General features: G+C 31.3%; 4 non-coding genes across 4 annotated transcripts; 3 read left to right on the forward strand and 1 right to left on the reverse strand.

Moving 5' to 3' along the window:
• Positions 1–2990: 2990 nt before the first annotated feature.
• On the forward strand, positions 2991–3064 carry Trnai-aau. Its single transcript has one exon. It is a non-coding gene; the product is annotated as a tRNA-Ile (tRNA).
• A 2043-nt stretch (positions 3065–5107) lies between these two features.
• Positions 5108–5181, forward strand: Trnai-aau. Its single transcript has one exon. It is a non-coding gene; the product is annotated as a tRNA-Ile (tRNA).
• A 5163-nt stretch (positions 5182–10344) lies between these two features.
• Trnal-uaa lies at positions 10345–10428 on the reverse strand. Its single transcript has one exon. It is a non-coding gene; the product is annotated as a tRNA-Leu (tRNA).
• A 3144-nt stretch (positions 10429–13572) lies between these two features.
• Positions 13573–13656, forward strand: Trnal-uaa. The gene has a single exon. It is a non-coding gene; the product is annotated as a tRNA-Leu (tRNA).
• The last annotated feature ends 1764 nt before the right edge of the window (positions 13657–15420 follow it).

The following is a 15420-nucleotide window of genomic DNA, read 5'->3' on the forward strand; positions in this document are numbered from 1 at the left end:
TTGGGTGTTTTGTCACAAAAGATAATTTATACATATTTTCAAATAAACGTGTTTAATTTGTAGGTAATATATTCTTGAAGGAAACAGGATTTTCCGGACATTTGCCATCATACCGTGATACGTTTCGAAATCTGCAATCTGATCTCTTCTTCAGGTAAATAACTAACTTAACACAGAATTAAAAACTAGGTTAAAAACAAATCATACCAGAGCGTTGTGACACGCGTAAAACCACCACGTGTGTAAACTTCAATAACTCTTAAACATGCACTTAATAAAAAACAAAACACAACACTAATAACTAAAACTGAACAACAGAATACAGATCACAATATATCTGCATTCGCCGACCAACCACCTACGACAGTCGTGGATTGAACTTGTATTGTTTTGTGTTTAGATATATTTATAAAAATAGCAACGTCACCCCAAAAACACTTGAAACACTGAAAAACTTATATAAAGTTAATATTTGAATAATGAACATTCGCCCTCAGTAAGTACCCATCAATGCTATTGAAGTCAGTTTCAAAAGTATAAAAAGGTGATATAAGAAGACAAAGATAATGTGGAAGCAGTTTTCGAGATGTAGGAGGCCGTTATCTTGGCGCTAAGAGATCCCCGGGGGCCTGTTGTTGACACGTCAAAGCGCTGTAAAATGGAAGAGTGTGTCGTTAGTGACAAGTCGTCGTAATTTTCCTTAATCCAAAAATCCATTAAAGTTTATTTTAAACATAATATCCCAGTAACCCAACATCATTATTCCAATCGGAAATGTAATGCATTTATTTCTTAAATCTCTGATTTACTAAAACTTGAATTAATATATTTCATGTATCGGTAAAGAAACAAAAAAATATTTTTTAATCTTAATATAGCATATTTTCATAATTTAGCATATAACATAATTTAGAGAACCTTGCGTTAGTTTAATATGTATTAAATTTCACTATTAAATATTTTCTAATTAAGAACGACAATCCTTTCTTCTAAACAGTAAAATTACAATCATTTTTATACTTTGACGAATAGGTAAGAGTATGATGTCTTGTCCATTTATTTCACGTCCAATAGACACTCCCACCTTAGGTATAAACAATTTGAATGAGGCACTATTTAATATTATAAACGGAAAGTGAATAGCTCGTAAAAGTGATAAAACAGGAAAGAGAATCTCTGGAATGCTTGGAGCTAAACACTTACAATGCAATTATTAGGCTTTAAGATTAAAAAGTAAATTTATCACCATCTCAGATATGCTAACCCGATTATGATACATAACCTAAAATTATATACCAATATTTAAAAGTGTCTTCGAAACCATTCCTAAAATGTAAAACAGAAACATTATTTGCACAAATGTTGGGTGACATGTAAGCATCACTGATATATTAGGCCATTATGAGACTTACACACTTAAGAAACCTCTTCCTACTCATTTAATGTTAATGTTTTTGAATTGAACCCTTGAAGCTGAAAACCAAAATAAGTTTTTAGGTTACATATAAAGCACTTGTAACGAACAATAATAATTCGTATAATTTCAGCAGTTAATTTTAATTAGTGACAAAATAAATATAAAATTCATACAAAATGTAACAAAACTCTAAGAATGGTATTTGTATTAACATAACAATAAAATATTAGCACACTATAATAACATTTTAAGTGACCATGCTGAATAACTGACATATTACTTACCCTCAAGTAATTAACTTTTGTGATTATCTATAACTTTTGAAAATATACCGCCCCTATTCTACCTATTACTGTACTGTTATTTTTGGATTCAAATCTTTCCATTGATAAAGGTAAAACAATCATACTTGTAAAAATTGTATTCGCTTGTCTAATTCTCCTGAACTTATCTTATCAATTCAGGTGATTTTTTTTATAATATCTATACTTTTGCACAGAAAAACGTTAGACATAAGACACTCCCCCGACTATGTTTACATCTCTGGCAATCCCGACTAAAAGAGCAAACAAAATACGTCAGTGGTCAGTTTCTCTTATTAAGGTTACAATAGGCCGAGGGCGAAACCTTACTTTCACCTCCGTGTAAGTAAGGTTAATTACTTCTCATAACGCTTTATAGTTATGTAACTTACAATATTGAATTGAAATAGCTTCAAATTGAGTCCAAGGCGTAGTAATATAAACATACGAGAACATACGTATAAAAACGATACATTGAATAAAGGATTATAATATTGTCACTTATTTTTAATCCAACAGATCTATGTTATAAGCATATAAATATGTTAGTAATGGGAAATAAAGTAATCTAATCAAATACTTGCATGAATTGGTATAAATTCCAGTAATGCTTTAAAGCAATAATTTGTGAATGAAGTGATAGTATGCTATCGATGAGGCCTTTATTCGAGTTCCAAAAAATCACATGAAAGCAATAAACTCTAATCTACCTCACCTAAATCAATCTTTAATTTAAAATCTCTTTATTAACGATGAGTTTGGAGGTAGGTTTCTTATGTGATTTGGAGTTAAAGTTCCCCACCCTGTGATAAGTGGATTAAAGATACTGTACTGTTACGTTATTTATAATGTTATTCTGGTATTCATTTTATAGAAACAAAATAATTTTCCCTTCCGTTCATTATGTCTAAAATACAGAAGTAAGGGAATGGATTTGTACTCATATGAAAAGTAAATATTGATTTAAAAAACGAAAACACTAATAAACATAACTTTTACGGGCATACAGATCAATTGGTTAAAGTGCCGTACTAAACAGATTAAAATGTTTATATTTAAATATTTAATTAGTGTATATTTTCTAGGATCTAGGTAACTTAGTTCAAATATAAAAATAAACACTCAATATTTTATTTTTAATTTCTGAATATGCTTTAAAATAATTAAAATCATAATAATAAACAATTATTGCTCATACATTACAGACGAAACTTAATGGTCTAAGCAACGAGAGTCACTGTTAGGTACGGAAATATGCAATCTTAAACATCGGCCCATTAGCTCAGTTGGTTAGAGCGTCGTGCTAATAACGCGAAGGTCGCGGGTTCGATCCCCTCATGGGCCACTTAATTTTTGTTGACATCTAACCGGTTTCGTTTCAACCATTCACAGATTATAAAAAATGTCGCAAGTATTCACACGGTAGCGAACAGAGAAGAATGTTTGTCAATTTATTACTTTTGGTATTAATTTTTTAATTTTAATTAGGAGAATGGTTGTCATTTCAAATAATAGAAACAATCATTAAAAACTTATAAATAGTTTATTTTTTATTTGTAAACTGTTATAAATACTGAATGGTAGGCTTTATATCCTTCAGTTTTATCCTATCACCTTATGTAGAGGAATCTATTCCATTGACGTAGCTCATTAAATCAACAATAATATTATAACTCCGTAAACAGTGAACAGTGCAGTCACTGTATTGACACACAAATATTGGCGGTAAAGCGGGAATTTTATACCTTTTTGGTAGATACACCGGTTATGTTTGTGCGCGCTGTCTGTTGGAATACAGCAGCACTATTCGCTTACAGCACACGCTTGTGATTCACCAGGTTATTTATTGCGGGCGGCAACCAAGGTTAAAGTTTCTAACACTGTACACTATTATACTATATGTCTGGGTCAGCGGCAACTGAGATGAATGGGGTTTATTTAGGAATCTTGATGTTTATTTCAGTTCATGATCATGATACAGTGTTTTATTGCAACTTGGATCTAAACGTACGTAAAGTTATGAAATATTTTTTGTAAGTGCATTAACTATCACGTAGGTATTAGTCACATAATTAGAAATACTTATAAATAGTACTGTAAAGAACTATTTAGACATAAGCAGGATTGATGTCCCAGACAAAAATGAAATTTTATTTGAGTTTTAATAAGTGATCATAACCAATTCTTAATTTATTCTTTCATCTTTGGTTTGGCAGTCTTAATGTACAATAATATTTCATCACTTCAAGGCAAAAATAAAACAATTTTAAAAATCATTTACACACATTAATACAACTAATGAAGTCGACATATTGATTGATGTGACGTGCTTCTTTTATACCTACTTTGTTACAAGCCAGACGTGTAATAAGGTATAGGAATAAATAAATATATAACTATTTAAACAAATTAGGTACCATATAGTCCTGTTCTTTTACAAAACCTGAAAATTTATTTGAACGTATTAAACTTTTAATTGCACTTTTGAAGCAATGCAAACTATTTTAACGTAGCATTTACCTTAACTGATTACAATAAATAATTATTTTTTAATTTAACATTTTCTTGCTGACAAAATATATCTGGCCAACAAACTAAAACATTCTTAGATGCAGCATTTTACTTCTATATTTAAATTCCAGATTTTAACTCTGTTTAGGATTTCATTATATTTGTAAACCAATAAATCATATATGTTGCTATTTTACACCTGTTATTGCATTTTTTAAATTGCATATATTTTATATATATATATATATATATATATATATATATATATAATTAATGTGGTGTACACTACGCAGTATATTTTAGCCGGTGGTTCTATATTTTGTCTTGTATAGTTAACTGGATGCATTCAATTCTCTCACAGTTGAGTGATATTTACTGATTCAGTTTTGAATTCTAGCGCATATTAATACATCACAGTCCTAAATAAAAATGTTTTGCCAAGTCTTACAGTGGAATATGTTATAAGTTCCTTTCAAAATGAACTGTTGACAAAGTTTATGTATTACCTAAAAGTAGCCATTATGAAAATTAAAATGTTAATGCGCCCAACTTACAATGTAATCAGCAGTATCGCTAGTTACAAATATATACCTTCCAGTGGATTTCATTATTTTTCTCAGACAGAATCAGACGGTAGGATGAGAAAGCTCTCGGTCCCCAAATAGTTGGCTTAGATATTGAAACTGTTTATATTTAAATACATTTTCAGGTATTTGCTTTGCTCACATTAAAGTCACTATTTTATATTTGTATTTAGAAGATAATTTAAAAATTAATTAATTAATACTAATAGGAACTTGTTTCTAAATTATACAAGAAGTGTTTTGGACTAAGCAACACTGCTAAGTATTTACATAATATTTTGTATCTTGTCATCGGCCCATTAGCTCAGTTGGTTAGAGCGTCGTGCTAATAACGCGAAGGTCGCGGGTTCGATCCCCTCATGGGCCACTACATTTTTGTTGACAATTTATAGTTCATATACAAAAAAACATACATAGTATAAAATGTCACAAGTTACTGTGAAAGGAATTTAACTTCGGTACAATTTAGATATATTTCTCTTAGTGTACTTTCTTGTTTTTTCGTTTTAAATCAATTCCAATTGTACCAAATGTTTTACAAAATGTATGGTTATATTTACAAAATTGGATATTTTTTATTTTGTTACTTGTAAAATTTATAGATTTTACTGTACGGAAAGAAATATTTTAACATAAAATTGTAAAAATGTAAGAACAAAAGTTATTTTTGAGACGTTCATAATAAAAAGCGAAGTAAAGTAAAAATAACATCTCCACGTTAACAATTTAAATTATTGAACGACACGCTTATGGCCTTTAGTTTATGTCAATCGCCTTTAGGAGTATATTATAATTACTCCTACGTACAGATGTGAAATGAGTATTTCAGAAATAAAATACTAACCAATGTAGCAGAGAACTGTTATTGGATTTATTGCTATATCGAAATACTTTGGAAAAACAATGTTTCACCCGAGAAAGAGGCACTTTACGTTTCAAGCTTACTCGTTGAATCGAGTCACGTGGTAATAGCTTGGCGCCAAGCCACCCACACTTGGCGGGAACGCGGGAATATCACAGCCGGTTGGCAGAAACAGTTGTTATGTCTGTGCGCGCTATCTTCTGGAAAACAACAGCACCATTTCGCTTACATCACATCACTAGGGAGCACAAATACAAGTTATTTCAACAGTGAAACCGATAATGGAGTATCTAACGCGCTGCGGTTTTGATTTTACTCGGTCTTCGACATTTAAATTTATTACTATAAAGTTTAAACAATATTTTAGGAATAAATACATATCTGTTACATTAACATACCAGATATGCTTATTAGCGCTTTTTATGTATGAGAAAAGATCTCTGTTCTTCAAATGGTCTCCATAAGTGTTTTAAGTTTGGGAATTTTAAGTTTGGAAAGCCACTGACGCACACCAAAGTAGTGTACATCTTCCGTGCCACCGACTACCCAACAAAACTCTTTTTTACCTCTTCAATACAAGACGCTAGTCTGATACCATTTGTCACATTATATCAGTCTAGGTCTATTGTTTTAGTCCTTTAGAGGGGCTCTATTAAGATTGAGGACTATGGACTAAACCATTTCCTCAATAGCGTTAAACTTTACTCCATTAGTACCACCCTAATTTGACGTCATAATTTATCCTTTCATAGAGAAATTTTGTTAATGATGATTTTCGTGACAGACCTCACACCATATTCCATCAAACAGTTCTTGCACTGGTTTTGGTGGGCGTGTCTTGCCTTGCACAAGTAAATATAGTGTGAAAGGTGTTATCACTAATACATTTTCATTGTTTGATCAAATGCATAACTACTTTTATTTTCGCTTTTGAAAATTATAATGAGAAATTAATTAAGTAACTATTATCTAATAGAATTTAGTATAGATTAAGTACCATATTTATTTGGATAATTTGTATTGTTATTCTTTGGAATGGATAACCGCCTCTTTTTATCATAACATTGTTTAGTAAATTGTACAATTTGATTACAATTATTCAGACAAATATCAGTCGAGATGCACTGGTTTAATTCAACCAATTTGCAACCAGGTATTTTGCATTGACCAGGTTTGACTATGGTTTTTCTCATGTTGTCTATTCGTCCGTATATCTTCTTCATCGTATGTCCGAAATCTGGTTGGGTTTTTTATGATGTGTTACTGTAAGATATTACAAAACATTCTATTAGTTATTTTTTGTACTGCACCTAGACAATGACCCCTAGTAATCCGGTACTAAACCAAATACTCACATTTTGAAGATTTCGTGTAATGTTTATAATAGCACATTCATTGCATATAATTGTACTTGAATGTACCGATAATATTGTAATGACCCGTGATAAATCACAATAAGAATATAAAAAGGAATACTCATCCAAATATTCATCAGTACTTAATGGATCAGAAAGTGGTTCTCCTTTGAAGGGAAGAGTTGAAAGAGCTTGCGGTGGGCCTAGAAAGCTTTCAGACGGATGAAAATCGTACCTTAATATCAATTATGTTGACTTGGAGGGTGCCACCCCTTCAGGACACCGGATGGAACAACTGGGCAAACTGTTGAGCATCTGGGGTTAAAGTCAAGGAGTCTAATGCGCTTTTAGCGTAATGGAAATAGGGGCAGAATGAAAGAATGGATCTTCAGCTGGGAAAGACATTTTGCTTTAGTATTCCTGGTAAGAAATTTAAATAATTGCTTTGGACAAATATATTTAAAAGTCAAGTTAAAACAGTATAAATCGTTAAATGCGCCCTATAAAGGTATTTAAATTTCATAAACAAATAATTTGAGATTCCAATGTTTAGGCCCTTCGTGGTCATTGAGAAAAATCGTAGTTAAATTTCAATTGTTCAATTTGTAAATTCATTTCGAAGTAAAACTCCAACAAAAATAATTCAGATTTGCACGATTGATATTTTAAATGTTTAGAGGCTCCTATATTCCCTTTTATTTTGGTTTTAAAATATTAAGGCATAAAGACTATCATGATGAAAAGCTTATATCTGTATGCATGAATACTTTTTCCATGTTTAGCAATGTTTTGGAATTTCTCAAGTGAAGAAAAAGGTATATAGCAGTTCTAGATCTGCATAGTTACAAAAGTTCGTTATACTGACACACCATGAATTATTCCACAGTAGCGTTAAAGTTAAATAAATTATTACATTTCTCAATTCTTGGGTCAAGTGACAAAAGCTTAACTGCAACTATTACACTTATTCTTGAAGGTCGTAATAAAAAGATGATAAAAATAGTGACAATTACAGATCTGTAGGTCAATTAAATTCAATATAACTTTGGAATATAACCTTTTTTAAATGCCTAATTCAGAGTGGTAAAAATCAGGTTTACTTGTTGTTCGTTTTGTATTAATAACCTTTTAATTTATGCCATCACACAAGGAGAGCCTTTTTTAAATTTTTGGGGCCGCAGTCACATTTTCATTAGCGGATGGTGAGAACAATGTTTAAATCCGTCCAAAATATCCCCATTTGGTAAAACAAAAAAGAGCTGTTAAAAAGGTATGACACTTTTTAGCATACGAGGCATGTAAGATTATAATACATATGTAACTTTATAGCTTTATAAATAATAATACATTTTATAAGAATAATACGAGGTATATTTTCTTAACAAAACAAGATCTTATATGAATTTGCTACAATAAGTTATAATTAAATCAATCTACCGATTTCGTAAACATTTTTGACTGCCATAAATCGTCCAAAGGGCTATTTTTACAGTTATCTGCAAATGTCTTGGAAGAACTATTTTTATGGTTAATAATCCAAACAGAATAACAAGAGTAGTACCACCTGTCATAACAGAACAACCTCTTTACTACCACAGAATAAATACATTTGAAACATTCCAGAGGAAACATCCAGAACTTAAAAAGAAAAGATCATAGCTTATCGATTAATGAAATTATCTATTCATCATATTCGCAAGATCAAAAATTCCTAAATATATATACAAGTGTGTGTGTGTGTGTTTATATGTGATGTATATAGAAAATAAATATATATATATATATATAAAACATTTACACAACACTTAGATCTGTTTTGAATAATTTTGTTTTATTATCTTTTAATGTCGTACCGTACTATAAACTGATTGGCAGTCCTATACAAGTAGTACAATTAAAGATTTACACTTTAGCAACCCAATGAATCCCTTTGTAAGTACCGGCAAGTATTATATAAATTTACAAGATTAAATAGATTTAATTGATGATTTCAATTATTCGAATATTTTTTGCTCGCTCAAACTATATACATAGAAATGAATCTGAGACATTCGTAAAAGAAGGAAACTTTCAAGGATAAAAGTTAAAGGCCCCTCGCCATACAGACAGCTCTAATGCTGAGGGCTAGAGGGGAGAGACGGAAGATGAAGCCAAAACAACATCCAGTGTTGAGCGTTAGGTTTTATATTCTGTGACATTTTAACACACGCATTCCTTGCAGAAAAGGTTTTAGATTTATTTAACGCGTTATATTATGTATGGGGTATAGCTTTTATTTTCAAACTATTGCCATATGTCGTAGGTTGATTTATGGTTACGTCAGTTATCCATGATTAGATTGTTTTCATTTAATAATTTAATAAAGATGATCGATCTGTTGTCCTTAAATGAATTAAATGTTGCATAAATGAGTTTATTAAATTTTCAAACATTGGTTTTGTTCTTTTAATGTCACACTTCTTTCATTATATTATAGACTCAAAACACTATAACTAAAATTAAATGAAATAACATTTCCATGTAAAAATCTTTACTCTTTAAAAATCATTCCACAATACATTGAAATAATCAAGTTCCAGAAATACTAGTTCCTATTTTTTCTAGTGTAGCAAAATTGCCCATTCATAAAAGTTACTTAATTTTGGTAATACTATATATACGTGTATAGGTTTTTTAATTGGTTACGAAGAAAACTTTTCTAAGCTAGTTTGTACAAAATAGGATTATAGAATTTTAACTACATTAGGGTTACCAGGGGTAGAATAAATTTCAAAGGTAGTAACTTCTACCTAAATGGCTCAAAATATTACTAATAGATCTTTATATTTGTAATTATAAATACATTGTATATGATTACTTAACTAAAATATATTATGTATATAGTACAAAATTGTCTTCATAATGTCTAGGTAACATATAGAGTACTTATATACTCTAATTGCTATAAGAAATAACCATGGTGTTAAATACTCACCTTTTATTGTAAATTCATAAAATATCAATTACAATGAGTCGCAACATTAATGATAGCTTTTTGATGAGTGATAAATTAACAAACACTATTACAATCTTAGAAAACACTCCATATGTAACCATAATCCGATATATCAATATTTATAAGTACAATGAAAACATAAAGGTAAAGGCAAACTTTTAGGACATCGAAATGTAATCATAGAGCATTCTAAATAATAAAAATCGTTAAGATTCACGAGTTATTCTATTGGTTGTAAAACATAAATTTAAAATTACCAGATATAACTTAAAAAAAAATTGTGTAATGTACAGTTATGATACTGACAAAAAGTACTAATGTCAGGTGTGGGGTTCGAACCCACGCTCCCAACCGGGAACCAGAGCTTAAATCTGGCGCCTTAGACCACTCGGCCAACCTGACTTGTTGAAGGCGCAGCATTAATTCCGAGTACTGACTTAAACCCACCTGTTTACGTCTCGTCAAGAAACTGAGTGCTTTTGTAAGCTGATCATTTTTTGAAAGACGATTTCCAATACTCGGAAACTATGTTCGAGTAGCATTAGACAAGTACCAGAAGTAATTGTTACTTGGTAGGTACTCCATAATGTGATGATCAGTTTAGGTGTTGAAAATGAAGAAGAAATGAGCTTATCAACGTGAGCTTGAGAAAGATGACGTAATACAGGAGAATGCTGCCACAAAAAAACGAGGAGAGCAACAACGAATGAACTAGTTGAATACATCTTTGTTGAACAGGCATTGGCAATTTGTATATTATAATTATTTTGTGTCTTTTGAAATAATACATTTTTCTAAACCCAAAAAAGTCAACTTGCATGTTTACTTAGAATACACACCACGCACAAGGTAAATACTAGGGGTTAGTTCGTACTAACCCCTTAGGATATTCTATAGAAATGGACGGGCTTAGAATATACTTGTTAGCCACAACGAATTTTCTTATTCACCTTGTTTTAAGAAAATGTTAAAACTACTTAGTTGGTACTAAGTAGAATTTTCTAATTTTATTTACCTTGCCCATTGTATTAAATCTAAACTAAAACATTTGTATCTCTTTAAAAGTAATATAATTAGTAAAACTAAAATTTGTTTTTACAAAATACATATTCTTCTGAAATATATATTTGTAGTTCGTGCATATTGGTATTCAAAGTTTAAAAACAATTTTTTTAATAATTAATTCCATGTTTATATTGTTCATAAACATAGGATGGTATGCAATTTTTAACGTTTTAATTCAGGGGCATGTCTTCCGGTAATGTCAGAGGACATTAGCGTAAATTAATATTTGTAAAATTGCTCAAGCTTATACTGGATAAATAAAGTACAGGGGATTATGAGCACATGGATATGGTTTGAAATTAAAACTTTTTAAACAAATACTTCTTTGTGTTGCGTAATAAATCTAAAGCTCAAATACCGAGCGGCGAGGGTATTCCATGGTACCGAAATCAGTCATTGTTACAGTAGGTCTAGAAGATGCATCTTTGTAATGATCAGTGAAATAAATTGAGACGTGGGTCAATTTGACATTGTGGAGTGAGGAGTTGACGATTAGAAGAATTTTATTATTGGTGCTGTGTTACAGTAGATACGTTCATTATAGAGTTGCATCTTCTGGAGCTATTGTACCTCAGGACCTGTTTTCATTACAGAGGATGTTTTCAAAAGCTAACTCCTCAGTCCAGATTGTTTCTCAGACCCATGCACCATTCATTCAACCATTCATTACGGAGATAAATCTTCCAGAACTTTTGTAACACAGGACCTGCTTACAATACAGGGGACGGTAGTTAGAAGAAGCACATCTATAATGAAGGTTTCATGAATGGAGGCGTAGGTCTATGGAGTGAGTGTTGAAATATACTCGGTATTGAGAAACGGGTCCTGGGTTACTGTAGGTCTCAATGAGCATCAACTTAATGAATGGAGGCATTTGTTTGTGGGAAATTTGGTGTGAAAATAAATACTAGGCTGTTGAAAATAGCTACTGATCACAGGTCCTGTGGTGCAATAGGTTAATAAAATGTATATCTTTAGTGAACGGTAGAAAGAATGGGGTCATGGATGTGAGGTGTAATGTGGGATGATGAGTTAGTTGGTGAAAATCGATCAAAGGGTCCCAACAGGTCTAAAATATGCATCTCTGTAATCAACAATTGAAATAATGGGGTTGTGGGTCTGCGGAATAACGTGGTGTGAGGCGGTAGCTGTTGAATACATCCCCTGTTGATGAACAGGTCATGAGCAACAGGTGTAGAAGATTCATCTATGCTTAAATGGGCGTGGTTGGGTGGGATAATGTTAGGTGAGGAGTTTTTAAACGTATCCCCTGAATTCGTAATGAATGGTTGAATGAATGGAAGCGTGAATTAGTCGAGCAATGTCATTTGAGCTTTTAGTTTGAAAGTAATATCCCCTGTATTAGTCACCTACTGCTGTGGTGCAATAGGTCTGAAAGATGCATCACCGTAATGAATAGTTGAATGAATGGGGGCGTGTGTGTGTGCGTGTGGACACTGCGTGGTGAGTAGTTACCTGTTGAAAACATCCTCTGTATTGATCAACATGTTTTGGCAATATCGTTTCTACTAATTGCTATATTTTACGCAATTTCGGAAAGGCTCAGCGATAAGTAAATGCACTTAATGGTATGCAACTTAAGTTATATTGTATTTTTGCATGTATGAACTTATTGTATGTTAATTAAAATATAATAGTTGAATGAATGGGGGCGTGTGTGTGTGCGTGTATGGGGCACTGAGGTGAGTAGGTAACTGTTAAAAACATCCCCTGTATTGATCAACATGTTTTGGCAATATCGTTTCTACTAATTGCTATATTTTACGCAATTTCGGAAAGGCTCAGTGATAAGTAAATGCACTTAATTTGCTAACTTGCATGTCAAATGTGCTAATAATTGTTGCTGTGAATTGCTATATATATATATATATAGGATACTAGTTATTTTTGTCACTGTATGTGCAGTATAAAATTACAGATAAACAAATTTAAATACCATCTAATGCGCCCTTAATATTAGTGGTAGTCATTTCAAGAGATACTCTTTCCAAAATGTTTTTACATCGAAAATAAAGTTCTGTGGATAGAAAAATATTAAAAATGATCACATTTTTAGTACTGTGAATATGTATAAAAACCACCATATATTTTAATACGTCAATATAAATCTTTAAATTCAATAAGTAAAACGTTTGTGGCTAGCATGTTAAGCGATTTTGAATAGAAATTACACACCAATCTTCCATTTAGAATTATTCTAAACTAGTTCCGTAATCTGTCCGTAATTTGAGTATGTATGTAGCTATTTTAATACGTCAATATATACAAACTTCCACAATTTTTGAAATTTTACAATGAAAACGTTTAAAAATTACTATATTTTACCATTTATACTGTAAAACACTTTTTCGTTTTGTTCGAACACAATGCTAAAGCTTTCAAATCACAATACTTTTCTCAGTGAGACGTAAACAGGTGGGTTTAAGTCAGTAGTCAGCATTAATACTCTGCCTCCATCAAGTCAGGTTGGCCGAGTGGTCTAAGGCGCCAGATTTAAGCTCTGGTTCCCGGTTGGGAGCGTGGGTTCGAACCCCACACCTGACATAATTACTTTTTGTTCTTCTCAAATATAGCATACAAAACTGCAATATTAACTTTTAATTTTACATTTATTGATTTTCCGCAGGGATTGTTATTGTATTATATGAACCTTAAGTTTTAACTGTTTTGCTAAACTATGAAATTAAGTTTTTAGTTGTAACTTGGAGGACTCACTTTACATAAATTTAAATTTAATTTAATTAGTTTAGAGAAATGTTATTGAAATCCTAATTAGAACTTATGCTTAAAAGTATATGAAATTATTTTTACTTTGCCAAAGTAAACAATTTACATCTTGAACATAAACTTTTGACAAGTAAAATTGCTTAAGAACCTGATTGGAAAACTTTTTATTTGATTCCAAAATAGTAATTAATCAAATAAATAGTGGTATTATTTAAAAATGAAAGTAAATCGATTGAACAAAAACCTGCAAAAGTTTATTTATAAAATAAGGAGAGCAAAGAGTGGGAAATATTCTTTAACATTATGCAGGACCAGCTATTCAGGTTTAGAAGCAGGTGAAAACGTTAAGATAGATATATCGTAAACAAATTTTCTTTTTTAGAAGGGCTTACAATGATATTACCCACAAGCAGTAAAGTTATACTACTCTATACGTAATATCATCGCAATGTTGAAGTAGTGTTATCTATTAGATTAGATAACACTTAGATCAGAATAGTATGATGTATCTTTTCTAATTTTGTTGAACAGCTTCTTCTTGCTTAAATTACATATGAACTATCATTAAAGAGTACCAAACCAGTTAAACTGCCTTGCATAATTCTTATAAGAGGAAGTCTTGATTGTTTTATTTACATAAATAACATTTTGGTAATACTAAAAAGGAAGTTAAGTGGAGTTTTACACATCTCTTTAAACTACTCTTAAGTTGACTCTATAAAGTTCTGTTAAACTAAAGTTGGGGAAGTAAAGGAACTAAATTGGTTTAAAATATATTATTATTAACCGTAAATTTCAATCAATCCCACTTCAAACTCAATGACCTTTTACTGTAACCCATTAAGTGCGTTATTTGAAAGATCTTGATAAAATAAAAAGGAGAGTGGAAACTAGAACTTTCTATCTCAACCCAGTATTAAAATGTAGATCATTTCAAATTTATAGTATTTAGATTACATACTGAAAAGGTAAAATTAGATCACGTTAAAATATCTATATGGCTGTACTAGAAGGACTTTTAGTTATATCCGTAGGAACACTGATTAATAAACTTTTACTCAAAACGTGTTAGCTGCAAAGTTTTGTTATTTATTTCTTGTAAAGTATTCAATGCTTTTAGCGTTTTCGATTGTGGACTAAGTATCCTTTCTCCAGCTTCTACATCTCTGGATTGTCCAAGGCACTTTACAGGGCCTTTTTAACGCTCATCCTGGCTCGCCACATCGGTGTCCTGTCCAAAGGGCACTTAAAGTGTGGTACTTCGGTCACACGCCTCTATAAGCAGTGATAAACCAGATAACTGTAAATGTTCAATACCAAATTAAACCCCTCAATGACACAAAACTAAAACAAGTGAACAACGTTTCTTATAACAGTCTTCATCAACAGAATTACAGCTCATTATTGTAAAGAAAAAATGTAAGAAATTTACCTAAACACACCAGAGAACTATCCTATTACAGGACATGAATGATGTAATACGGGAAATTGATTATAGGTAATCATGATAAAAACAAACCATGATAGGTAACCAACGACAACATTTTAAAATAAATAAATTCGTGGAGAAACTGTCTGCAC

Source organism: Homalodisca vitripennis, chromosome 1, assembly GCF_021130785.1.
Source record: "Homalodisca vitripennis isolate AUS2020 chromosome 1, UT_GWSS_2.1, whole genome shotgun sequence".
Classification (NCBI taxonomy): domain Eukaryota; kingdom Metazoa; phylum Arthropoda; class Insecta; order Hemiptera; family Cicadellidae; genus Homalodisca; species Homalodisca vitripennis.